The 14,128-nt window shown below is 39.0% G+C and overlaps 1 long non-coding RNA gene across 1 annotated transcript in view; it reads left to right on the forward strand.

Annotated features, from left to right (window-relative positions):
• The window catches only part of LOC127468164 (uncharacterized), a 98,401-nt gene that overhangs the window by 39,247 nt on the left and 45,026 nt on the right, over positions 1–14,128 (forward strand). The gene's annotated exons all lie outside the window — the stretch shown is intronic.

A 14,128-nucleotide genomic window follows, 5' to 3' on the forward strand; every position in this document is an offset into this window, starting at 1 on the left:
GTATAATTAAGTTGAAAAGGCCACAAAGGAAGAGTTTCTAATTTTAACATAAAATACACAGTTTCAGTTATTAAAAAAAAAATAACTTGGCACATTTTACAAAAAGCAATTGAAGAAACCACATAAGACTCATAACTAATACATATCAATTTTCAGAAGTCATAAAGATTGATTTTTTTAAAGGACTAACTAAAAGACTGGCTTACTTTGAGTAAGCTTTTTTCTGTGTTCCAAAAACTCTTTAAGTGCATGTAGTTTTTTTTCTAGATTTATTCAGTAGGAGGAGGTGTAAAACACTGAGTGCTACCTCTTTGTAGATTTAAGCACCAATCATCTAAACAGTTAAATCCAAACTGACTAATGCTAATTCAGATAATTTTCACAAATGCATCACAGCTGTGTGCATGAGTAAAGACATGCATGCTTACTTCAGTCTAAGATTGAGGTTTAGACCTTCTTTCACATGAGAATAATGGAAGTACTCAGCTGTCCATTGTGCTTGTGAGCTGTTCAGTATACCACCTAGATACAACAGTAATGATCAAAAGACTAAAAGAACTATACATAGGCATCTTTATCAATTATCTGGATGAGGGGATTGAGTGTACCCTCAGTAAGCTGGTGGACAACACCAAGTTGGGGAGGAATGTTGATCTGCTGGAGGGTAGGAAGGCTCTGTAGAGGGAGCTGGACAGGCTGGATTGATGGTATGAGGTTCAACAAGGCCTAGTTCAGGGTCCTACACTTTAGCCACAACAGCTTCAGGCAGCGCTACAGGCTGAGGGAAGAGTGTGTGGAAAGTGGCACAGCAGAAAAGGACCTGGAGATGACAACCAGCTGAATGATGAACCAGCAGTGTGCCCAGGTGGGCAAGAAGGCCAGTGGCATCCTGGCTTCTATCAAGAATAGTGTGGCCAGCAGGGTGATTGTCCTCCTGTGCTTGGTACTGGTGAGGCTGAGCCTCGAGTCCTGTGTTCAGTTCTGGGCCCCTCATTACAAAAAAGACATTGAGGTGCTGGAGTGAGTCCAGAGAAGGGCAGTGGAGCTGGTGAAGGATCTAGAGGGTAGGTCCTTTGAGGAGTGGCTGAGGGAGCTGGGGTTGTTTAGCCTGGAGAAGAGGTGGCACAGGGGGGACCTCATCACCCTGTATAACTACCTGAAAGGAAGTTGTAGCCAAGTAGGGGTCGGCCTCTTCTCCCAGGTAATTGAGTGACAGCACAACAGGACACAACCTCAGGCTGGTTCAGTCTGGACACCAGGAGGAATTTCTTCACTGAAAGGGTTGTCAGTCATTGGAATGGACTGCCCAGGGAGGTGGTGGAGTCACCACCCCTGGAGATGTTCAAGAAACTACTGGACGTGGCACTTAGTGCTATGATCTAGTTGACAAGTTGGTGAGCAGTCAAAGGTTGGACTTGATGATCTCAGAGGTCTTTTCAAACCTAAATGATTTTGTGATTCATATTCAGTTAATCTGTGTACGATATATCGAAAATAAAAATTATTACACAGGTGACATAGTTTTCAGTGTTTACTGAAAGTAAAGATAGCAATGAAGCAAAAGTGTGATTACTTTGGATCCCTTTTTGTTGCACATTGGGAAGGAAAAAGTCTGAAGCTTCAGTGCAGTAGGAACACCACTATCTTTGTCTGTATTAAGACACTGGTTTTAATCTTTATATTGCTTTAGATTTTTTCAATACACAATGGGAGAGAGGAAAGGAAATAAATATTTTGATGTTTTTCTAAAGTATGGTTTCAGTTAGACTACAGCAAGGTAGTAACAACTGTAATATCATGGTGTGCATCATTAAAAATACAGTAATCGGCATTTGCTGCACTAGACTTGCAAAATTTTTTTCTTAAAATACAACAACAAATTTAACTACTGTAGAGGTGAATATTGATTTAGTGATTAAGGTATTTTCAGTAATGGTTTTACATGATTTTTCATAGTTTGTTTCAGTTGTACAGAGTAAATGTTCTATACCTAGTAACAGTAAGTGCAGAATTCTCCTTGAAAAAAGGGAAGAGTAGCTATATGAGTCAAATCAAAGTTCAGTCCAGCCCAGGATCCTGTCACTATCAGTGATTAACTGAATACCTAGAAAAAAATTGAAGACTGGCAGAAATTGGCAGAAATATGTTGTAGTAACTCCCTGGTATCTATTAACAGCTATCTCTAGGCCAGACACCATTTTACAGATGTATTTACTTCTGTACTGAGTAGCACTTGTTGGATTTTCATTGCATGAGTTTGTCTAACTGTTGTTTTGAGATCATGTGAACTTTTTTTAGAATGCACAATACTCCATGACAATGATGTGCATTCTCTATAGATAAATAGTTCCTCCATTCCTACGCTGTTTGGAGTTTGCTTCCCTGAATTTAATAATGGTGTACCACATGGTAAGAGACTCTGGATTTCACACACCCTACCCTGGAAAAATAATTTAGTATTTTTATGTTAAACCACAGCAACTATTTCTGAGCAGGTCCCAGTTAGCCTTCACTTACCTGTGTAAGGTACTTGAGAAGTTTGATGCAAGGTCTCCCAGAAAGAGATATATGCAAGCATTATCAATACTTTAAGGAAGAGGCAGATGGAGCACTTTCTAACATGGATAATTTCTTTCCACTTGCATAAAATTTCTTTTGTAGCTTTTCATGCAGTGATTTTAAAGACTGTTGTTTAATTTTGTCTTTGTCCAGAATAACTACTGTGTTGTTTCATAGGTGTAACAGAGTCCCAGTCTGACCCATTTTAATTTCCTGAACTCACCTGTAACTGTGTTCTGCTAAGCAGCTGCCATGTTTTGTCATGGTAATAGGCGATGTTATTCCTGTGTAACATGAGAGATACACAGCAATGAAAATAAAATATTATTATGCTTCTCAGGAAAATGATGCTCAGGCAGCATTGGATTCTCAACACAGATGAAGTTGTGCAGTGAAACAGAAATTGCAGACTTGTCTTATGTTACCAGACACTGTCTTAAATAATTCACTTTTTGGTTCAGGTGGAGACACTCAGTGGTGGCTTTACTAAGTCACTGAAACTGAAGCTTTTAACAGCTAGTCCCAAGATCCATGTCAGAAGAGAGACTGTGTAGCTACCTCTCCCTCTTCCTTCTCCTTTTTTGTTGCCTTCATGTTGAGAAGGAAACATGTCTCTGTTCATGGCTCCCCATCAGTGTGGTGATGTGTTATTGATAAAGCATCAAAATAATATTTTTTTTCATGTCACACTGGCATTGCCAGTGCATAACAGCAAGAATGGAGTAAAAAACTAGTTAAATTATCTCCTGAATGACTTTAATTTATGTGCCCAACATGAATTGTAAGTGACAGATTAAAAGGTAAATTCAGGCACTGATCTTAGCAACATTTCACCAATACACTTTTCCATGAGTTACTTGTTCCTGAGCAATTTCTCCACTCTATTGTTTTAGACAAAAAACACATTCTCCTTCTGTTGTTGCTGGATGCATCATCCACCTTAAACGCCTTGTTTGTGTCTATGTCTGCTGATCAATGCAGAAGAAAGACTGGTCCTGTTTATAGATGAATCTCTTCAGTCCAACACATGCATTATTCTAGGCTGATAGAAACCCAGTAGAAACTTCTCCCCTGAAGAGTCCCTCTTGTGTGCCATCAGTCAGCAGTTGTTGTAAATCTGCTCCTTTTTTCTTATGAATTTTTACTATTTTTTCTCTTGTGGTAAGCAACAGGTTCAGAAGTCTTGCATTTCAGCAAGTTGCCTAAAATCTGTACACTAAATAGTCATAAACACATGTATCAACGTACAACAATTGGAGTAGAGTCAGGGACAGTGTTATTTTCTACCAGCTAAAAAGAAGGTATAGATAGGGATGGCTTTGATGCCTGGCTGATCTGGACATGGTGCATTATTCCTCTTGACCTTTCCATCTTTCTTTCCTCTTTTCCTTACCTGTCAGGCTTCATGTACTGGGAGATTGCTGGAGAAGTGCACTATGATCAGTCTCACCAAAATGCAAAGAGTTATGGACTAGATTTCTCTCCCTAATGGTTGAAATCCAGCTGTGTTGTTGAAAGACTCTGGAGGGCAACTGGGTGTCCTGTGGTCACAGATATTTGGTGCCAGCAGAGTAATGCAGTGTCTCAGGAACATGTTCTCCACTCCTGTCTCCTGAGGCTGTACAATTCAGCAATACTAATTGTTCAATTAACAATATAAATGAGCCAATGGCCTGTAATAGAACAGTTGGCAGAGTTCACATATTCATTATGTGTTTTCATCTCCCAATTAACCAAAGATTTTATTTTATTAAGGTGTGGAAGCATTGCTTACTGACCATTTGCACCACTAATTACTACATGCAGAGAATAAATTTAGTCTTTCTATAAGCATAAAAATTATATCTTTTTCCCCACATATATTTGTCTAAGACAGCCTAAGATCACTATACAGAAAAGGAATAAGCCTTCATTGCTTTATTGCAGATGTGATGGCTGACCTTAAGTGAGAAATATGAGAAGAATAATTAGACAAAAAATTTATCAGAAGGGACATACTGGCTTTTATCATTCCTACAGTCAGGTTGCTTTGTCCTTCATGAGCTATCATATTGTTTGCCATGAGACTTGCCGTTAATCAAAGAAGGTCTTCTCTGTATTTGGTATGCCTGTGACTCTGGGAAAGGCTTTATCTATGGACAGAAGGACTTATGTTTGGGAAGTTACCTGCCTCAGATGCTTACTTTTGCACAGTAAGAACTAGAAAGAAACAAATGTAAAGTAAGTAAGAGGGAAATGGTAAAGAAAAGATACACCTTGAGGACAGAAAGAAATCACTTGAATACTTTTACCCTTGCCTTTCTGTTGCCTACCTGGAAGGGAATGTAAGAGGGAAGTGAAAAGATGTGTAGAAATTGCCTATAAGCAAATTCTCTTAGTCTATTTTCTAAGACATATTATTGACAACAGAGAGAATAATCTACACCCTCAGAACAACACACAGTATTAGAGTTTTTTGTTGCTGTTGTTTTTCTTAAATTTGGAGTAATAACCATGACAATATCAGTGTGGTCAGGCTATAATGAGAGGGGACATTTCTTCCTCTGTGCTATAAAATATTAATGTACTCGAACAATGTGCTAACAAATATAAATTAGTAATACTACAGAAATCAACTGTCAGTCTAGCTTGTGTTCTGGCAAGATAAAGGGACTTCAAATGCCATTTTTGTCCCATCTGAACATACATGGGTGGGATCTTTATATTTAAATATTCAGGAGAGTCTGGGCTTTTTGAATGCTGTAAAATCATATATTTTGCAAGTTTAAATTCCTGGGCAATGGATTTTAAAAGCTAACTTGGGACTTTTGAATACTGTTCCTCAAGGGCAGTAGTGGAAGTCATGAGAATGAAAAATTGCCTAGATTCTGATGGAAATGAAAGTGCTTATTTCGCTTAGGCCTTTGCATAATGTTTAGTTAAAGTGGCCTTGCAGAGGTTAATCTACCTTGAACAAAAAGGAGAAAAAGGTTGTCCTGAAACCCTTTAACCTAATGTTTATTTAAAAGAGTTGTGGTTTTCCACCAACTGCTCATACTCAGTGGAAATGGTTTACATTAATGCTTCTGCAGTGCAAGCAGTGCATGCTCCATTTCTACTCTCATGTTGTTCCTGCCACCCTACCACCATCATCTGCCCAGAAGACTGCAACCCTTCTTTAGGATTTGGTCCTTAGTGCAGTTACTTCTGCTTCTGTCATTTTGATATTAAATGTTTGCACTGTCCTTTACAAAAGGGCTATAACTTTAGCTCATTTGGAAATCACAGATAGTGAGGAGTGCAGCTGTTTATCATGGGAAATATTTTGTATGGGCAAATGTGGTCCCAGTGCTCTGGAAACTGTGGGCACTTTGAGCTGAAATTGAAGTTGCTGCCTCTGACACGGGACTTGATGTACAGGGAAATTTCTCCTCTGGGCCGTGCTGTAGAAGCCGTAATCCTTAAACTGGAGCTTTCTCATTATGAAAGAGCAACTGAAATTGCTGTCTGTCCTGGGGGCAAAAATTGCCTTTCTGTGGTGACAGGTTGCTATAAAAGCCAGCTAGTTGAAGTGTATCTGGAGAAAGCTGAGAACAAACTTCTCACAGCAATCATGGGAAAGAAAGTAGTATCTATACATTATTGCATTCCCACTGAAATTATTAGATTAATAGTGCTGGATTTTGTTGCATTGTATAAATTCATAGCCTCATAGAATTCTTTAGGTTGGAAAAGGCTGTTAAGATCATTAAGTCCAACTGTAAATATACCACTGCCAAGCCCACAACTAAACCACGTCCCTAAGTTCTATATTTACACATCCTTTAAAGAACCCCAGCAATGGTGACTCAACTGCTCCCTGGGCAGCCTGTTTTAGTGCCTGACAGCCTTTTTAGTGAAGAAATTTTTACTAATACCGATTCTAAACCTACCCTGGCACATCCTGAGGCTGTTTCTTCCTGTCCTGTGACTTGTTACCTGGGAGAACAGATCAACCCCCATCTGGCTACAACCTCCTTTCAGAGCAATAATAGAGTATCTCTCCCATAGAGAGCAATAAGGTCTTCCCTGAACCTCTTTTTCTCCAGTCTAAACACCCCCAGCTCCCTCAGCTGCTCCCCATAAGACTTTTCCTCCAGACCCTTCACCAGCTTCATTGCCCTTCTCTGGACACACTCCAGCAGTTCCATTGCTTTCTGGTACTGAGGGGCTCAAAACTGAATAGTCTTCAAAGGTGCTGGAGAAGCCTAAGGTCATATATATGTCTTTATATTATTTTAATTATAAATAAATTCTGTAGGCACTGTAGTACTCTGTTTTAGTAACAAGGGAAGTGATGAAACTGAACAAGACTGCCTCCTAGCTACAAAATGACAGGTATGGGCAGGTGGGAGTTGGTGACAGATTTCCAAGGTCTGTTTTTCTATGATCTCAGCATCAAGGCAAATACTCCTTCATTAAATATGCACTTTGATTTCTCTAGAGTGATAAATTGATACTACCTCGACCTAGCTTAATTATCTGTGATTTCCTTCAACCCCCATAAAAGGGTCACATCAGCCATCACCAGAGAGATGGGTTTCATGTGTTGTGAAGGAAGCCCTGTAATGCAGTGCCCTCTAGCAGAGTGTTTCCTCTGGGAGGTGGGCTCCAAGCACTATTCAGAACAAGCTAACTCAGTAGGGATGGAAAAGAAAGCAGTATGATGCAGAGAGAGCAGCGTGTTAAGACAGTCATTTGCATGTGTAATATTTGTCAGAGCTGGGTTCCTTTGCCAATAAGAAAGAGATTTTCATAGGAGCATCACAGAAAGATCTTCTGGCTAAATTTCTGTTTATCAGAACTTGTGGTCCCAGGGCTGGACTTCTGTGACTCAGCTGGTGGTTCATCTTACCTTGCAGCCCTACCCTGAGGGAAGCTTAAGAAAACCGAACCATGTGAGAAGAAAACCACACTACCTGAAGCCAGAGAGGATGACATCCCCGTTTTAGTCATACACTGTCTAATTTTACACAGTAGATTACTTTCCCTTAAAATAGAAATGATGAGTTTTGTTTATTACAAGCATTACTACAGTTCTATACTAGTCCAGCTCCCTTGCACTGCCCACTGTACAGATTCTCATACATACAAATAGTCAAGTTGGTGGCAGAAAGTGTTGCAAAAGTGATTAAGATAAGTGATAAAAACTGAAAGCTACTGACTTTTGTGAAGATCACCACCCTGGAAACATTTGGTGCTTCCTTCAGTTCACCTTTTGGTCAGAGGGTTGGAAACTTCTTGTTACAGCTTGTGTAATGTATATGCAAAGATATCCTTGTACTTTCCAAAATTTTCAGGCGGATTATTAACAAATTTTTTGCAAGGCAGAAAACAGTGCAATTTTCTTGATTTCGGCTATCCAACTGAGCATACTTTAGATACAGTTGATGGCAGCTAGTATATAGTTCTTGTTGCCAATAATTAATAGTCTTATAGCAAAAGAATGCTTCTTTTCTAATCCAAGTAGAAAAATATTTGGAAAAATAAAAATCAAAATATTTCCACTGAACAGTGGAACCAGAGCCCAGAGAGGTTTTGGAGGCTCCCTCCTTGGAGATGTTCAAAACCCAGCCCTAAGCAACAGCTCTGACTGACCCTTTTTGAGCAAGGAGAGCTGAACAGGATGATCTCCACAGACCTCATCAAATCTCAGCTATTCTGTAATCAGATTCTGTAATTTGATTCTGTAATCAAATAAACATAGCATCTCTTAGTATAAGGGAATGCAGGCTTTTGCATTGCATATTAATTGTTGGTATTCACAGGCTTAAATGCTAAAGGCTAGAATTTTGAACTCTACATTAGTTTAAATTTGTACTACTGAATGCAACTCAAAAGAATATAAAAGTATAAAGAACTTAAGACTTCACTCAGGAGAAGGACTTGCAAATATTTGAAAAGGGAGCTGAATCACTTCACAGTCACATCGGTGGAAAAATTGAAGTAACTGTAGAGGGTGGAATCTGCTCTTCAGTGTCTTATGATAAGCAAGTAAATTATTTATCACCTTTTTTAAGATAGAAAAAATCAATACCAAAAATGTCAGGGGAAGAAAAAATGTATTCTCAGCCTCTGTGGAGGGGTACTACCTCTTCATATTTCCACATTTCACTCTGTAATTATGTGGACATGACAGAGTTAAGAGGTTTGCCATGCGTGCTACTCTGAGAAGAACAGATTGGCGCAACATATCTATTTTCTCAGCAGATAAACATGATTTCTTTCCTGGCGGGTGGTTTTGCAATTGTATTTGGGCAGTCAGCTTTGCCTATGGATGCCAGAACACCTGCCACTCAAGAATATATTTATAGAAACTGTAAACTAATTAATTCCCTTAAACATCCCAGTGGTTTTTAATGACATATTATGATAGTCTGTCCGGTGGGGATTACATCACTGTTTTTCTTGGAGCTAATTTGCTTATCTGCTTCCCTTTTTCCTTCTACCTTTACCATCTTGCCACCTGCCTCTAAAGCAAAGATAACAAAAAACTGTTCCTGAAAAGCCAGGTGTCAAACCCCACTGTTCTTTGAAACTGCAGGACCTTGCTCTGCCAGTGGCCAGGTGCCTGCCTCCACCTGGAGATCTCAGCTCTGAGATCCAGGTGACAGCTGAGCACAAAAGCCCTTTTTGTGAAACAGATAGTTTCAGAAGGCACAGTGCTGGCAGCTCACTTCCCCCCCAGCTCAGGATCTCCTGATACTGAATAATGAGCAAACTCCTTTGTGACTTTTCTTACAGCAGGGGTTTTGGTACCCTTTCTCTCTTTGTATGGGTGTTCCAGTATCCCACAAGAGAGAGCTCTAACTGCTGCACCTCCCTCAGTAAGAAGGGCAAATGTGCTGCTGCTCTGCTGCTTATCTGCATGAAACGTATAAGAACATGATACCTTTGAGACCACTGTCACACAGACAAATTTGGCAGAATTGGTCACATTCAACTAGTTAGGAAGAGATAAATGGACAAGGAAGGATAACATGACTGCATAAGATAATTTCCATGGGCATAATGTGAGCCAGGTTAAATCTGAAGATTTGGACCTTTTCCAAAGGTGGGAAAGTGTTGTCCTTGTCCCCTTCAATTGCTTCAGTTATCCAATAGCTTCGTGGCTCCATGTCTGTATTGTTCCTTCATTTCCCAAGCCAGTGTTCAAGAACATATTTCTTTCCTAGTAGGAGACCACCCTAACTCTGCTTACAAATGGGTTGTGAAGTGAAGGGGCCCTCAAACCTTCTTTTTGGAGCTGTTTCATATTGCTTGGTATAACTGTGATTTTACTGGGCTAATGTAAGAGTCAAATCCCAGCCTTGTGATGATGAACTTTCCCTGGGAATGAGGATATCTTGGATCTAGTCCCATTTCTTGTTTATATGACTGTAGAAGAGGATTTGTGAGGAGAGAGAGAAGGAAAAAGCAGGGAAGGGAAACTCTTGAGCATTACATGTGCTTTAGGTTATGTCACAAATGCAATTGTGCTTTTGTTTACCTAATTTAATTTCTGTCCCTAGTCTTCTGACACATACATAAAACCAGATGCTAGCTGCATCCACAGGTAAATGTTCATCCTGGGTGAGACCTTTCATCTGGCATAAGTACAGTTTAGTTCTTAAGGACTTGGATTCAATGTCTTCCTCTGCTGTAGACTTTCTGTGTACTTTTACAACGCTACCGCTCGGGAGGGGTCTTCAGTTTTCTGCATCAGCTGTAAAGAGGGAAAGTAAGGAAACAAAATTAACCAGACAAACTGGAGAACTTGAAACTAGTTGCTGTAAGAGCTTTCTTCATGTTCTCTGTGGCTTTAGTTTCCATGCAATAAAATGAGGATAATGATTCACTGATGAATACATTACAGGATGTGAGTTGTTCATATCGTCCAACTACAGTAGGTTTCTATCTTGCCTACACATTGTGCTTGGGCACTGTATAAGCAGCTTCTATGACTTTTCTAGAATAATCTCTTTTGTGAGCTATTTGGATAGTTGTAAAATGCAATGAATAAATTAGGAGGATGTGCTGACTGAGTAGGTAGCAATAACATCAAGCCTTTTACTCACATAATAATGCTAAAATGTCTGAGACCTTAATCAGACATTATTATATTATGTATGACTCTGGTTTAATTACATAATTATTTATTTCATGAATATGTTTACTCTTTTTCCAGCAGGTATATATTCAAAGTATTGTATTTAACAAGCTTTAGTGAATGTAGCCCCATTAGATGTACAATCTGATGGGAATGTACCAGTTTCACCTCAATTTTCACAAACTAGCAAAGGCAATTCATTGTCTTAAAAACAAATCTGATGTTGTTAACAGTACGTTTGACACCAAAACGCCTACTGAGTCACTTCTGGGTGAGAAAAAGGTATTTAACTGCATAACTAATACTGGTTATAGAATTTTCAGAGGGAAAGATCTATTAGTGAGTAAACTAGGATTAAGATACTGGCCTTATTTCCCAGTTCCATCTCAGATTTTCTGCATGACTTTGGACATGTGAGCTTGTGTTGTGCTGCTACATTACTTAAAGTTTTACTTACATGTCATACGTACAGTTCTTGACCACAGGACGCCCCTTCAAACCCAGAAACAAAAATCAGCACAATGCAGATTTTTACTATCATGCCAAACTGACTCAATTCACTAGACTATGATGAACTATCTTTACCGAACCAAGGAACCCCATCCATCTAAAGCCAGTAAACTTTTTAAGGAGAAGAATACCTTTAATTTAGACATCTTTTTTTCCTCAGGAGTTTCTGTGAGCAGTGATACTCATCAGAGCAGTAACACAGGTCTACAGCTCTTATTCCTGGCTGGCATTTGTCTTCACGCTATCTGGGTTTGTATGCCTTGACTAGCAAGAAAAATTAAATTAAATTAAAAACACATATTGATTGATTTACCTTCTGGTGTCACTCCTTACTGTTTGGAATAGTGCACATGCATCTGTTCTGCAACACTAACAAGGAGGTGTTTTCTCATATTTTTTCTATGCATAGTCCTCAATGTTTGATATTCTATATGCACCCTGACTCAACTGAGATACAAAATTTCCTTCCTGGATTAGGTACCCAGCAACTTTTTTTACCACAGGCTATGACATACTTAATTCACTTCTGTTTATGTCTCCTTGGGTAAATTAATTTTTCTTCATTCTTTGAATTTTTTAGCATTCTTTGAATGATAACTGAGAAATACAATCTCATTTATCGTCTTTATCAACTTTCTAAATAAATTTGTTGTCTTTATACTTTCCATCAGTCCACATCATAAGGTAAGGTTTACCTGTGCTGGTGATTGCTGAAGCAAGTGTGATCTGCTGCACACACTAAAGAACATTGGTTGTCAATTCTACATTGTTTCGTCTTGTCTTGCATCTCTGGAACAACATTGTGGATATTTGTCAAAACAAGTTGAACATTATGAAGTTAGTATCAAAGCTGTAGTTGTGACTGTTTGCTGTTTGGACTCATTAGAGTCTTGTCTCAGATCCTTCAAATTCTCTGGACTGAGACGGCAGAAGACTTTATACTGAAAAAAATTCAGTTGGCAGAAGAAAAGTCATGATGTGAGTTCAGTGTAGTTTCATATTAGGTTTAAACAATTTACATCAGGTAATAGATGCAAATCAATGTCTGCACCTCCTGCTGAGTCTTGGCATTTGACTGAAAAATGTGAATTCCTCTTTGGCCACCCAGGATAGGGGGTAAAAAGGGAAGTTTTATTTAGGATACTTATTTGACAGCTGGATCATCATGTGTAAGCATATTTAAAGGCATTTTAAGCTGAATTTACTATAGATCATGGATTCTGGAATGGTTTGAGTTGGAAGGAACCTTAAAGATCATCAAATTCCAACCCCCTGACACCCTCTGCTAGACCAGGTTGCTCAAAGCCCCAGCCTGGCCTTGAACTTTGCCAGGGATGGGGCATCCACAAGTTCTCTGGGCCCTGTTCCAGTGCCTCACCACCTTCAGAGTAAAGAATTTCTTCCTAGTATCAAATCTAAACCCCACCGTCTTTCAGTTTAAAGCCATTCCCCCTCATCCTATCACTCCATTCCCTTGACAGAAGTCCCTCTCCAGCTGTCTTGTAGCTCTCTTTAGGTACTGGAAGGCTGCTTCAGGTCTCCCCAGAGCCTTCAATTCTCCAGGCTGAACAGTCCTGACTCTCTCAGCCTGTGCTCATAGGAAAGGTACTCCAGCCTTCTGATGATTTTTGTGGCCTCCTCTGGACTCAAACCAACAGGTCCATGTCCTTCTTATGTTGGGGGCCCCACAGGTGAATGCAGATCCTTCTCTGTCCTCTGTCCTACCAGACATGAAGATTTTAGGGGAGTTTTGATTATTTTCTTTTCTACCAGAGAATTTAATAGAATTTATTGATTCTGATATTTACATGTACATGCGTAACTATAACATAACTTAGGCCTTTCTTGTTTTATTATGAAAGCCTCTTCTCCTATCGACTCTATAGGATATGGAGTTTTCTTGTGCAAGACAATATATTGACTGAGTAGCTGCATCTGACCGGGTAGCTGGACCATTCCCCTGAACAATCCAACTAAATCAACTTCTGTCATCATGATGTGTCTAAACCATACAACACAGGTAGAACAGAACTATGGAGCACGTTAAAATTTTCCCAAGCTAAACCAATATACTTGGAATGTTGAATGTAAGTAGAATTTTCAATTGTAGTCTCTAGCCAAAAGGCCATATATTAAATTTTTATTAAAGAAGAAGTTTCATTTCTACAATTTCACAAAATAACCTTAGTTTTTACAGGTGCTTAAGCTAAGTATCAGGTTTGGGGAGCTTTTTAAACTTAGAAAGGAATTTTGTGATCTGACTTCTTCCTTCCTGCTATACATTGTGCATAGTAGTTCTTAATATTAATCTAGTTCTTCCAGATATTGTTTTATATTTGTGCTATTCATTATAAAGCATGGGAATTAGAGATGCTGACTAAAATCTAAAATGCTACAGAGGAAATTAAAGCCATCAAAGTATTCATTAAGTGCCCTTTCAACTTGATGAGTTACTAAGTGGAGTTAGCTGGCAAAACAATGACTAAACAACTTATATCAGAATTTTCTCACTCTCTGAAGCTAAAATTTATCAGGTTTTGTTGCAGCAAAGAGTCAATTCTTGCCAGTTTCTCTTTAGTCCCTCCGAGCAGTCTGCTAAAAAAAAACACAAACCCAATTTGCTGTTTCATTGGCAATCTCAGGGCTGTCGAATAACCAATAGGTTATTTCACTTACTGATAGAAAGTCAGGACTCTGTTTCTTTTTGCAGATGGGGCTTGCTTTGGGAGGCAAACAGATTTCAAATTATAAACATTTTCTGAGAGAGAATATTTCCTTTTTCCACACAGCTCTATTGCCAAGGTAACCTGGCCACAAAGAGTACTTCAAAGAGATTGGACAGCGCTGTTTATTTGAAATAAAAGTGTGATCAATAAGAATATCTAACAATGAAGTGGTGAGAATATATTGCTTTATGGTAAACCAGTTTTTATTTTGATACACTGAAAAATG

Source organism: Manacus candei, unplaced genomic scaffold (genome assembly GCF_025592945.1).
Source record: "Manacus candei isolate 608988 ecotype Guabito, Panama unplaced genomic scaffold, ASM2559294v1 h1tg000014l, whole genome shotgun sequence".
In the NCBI taxonomy this organism is placed as follows: domain Eukaryota; kingdom Metazoa; phylum Chordata; class Aves; order Passeriformes; family Pipridae; genus Manacus; species Manacus candei.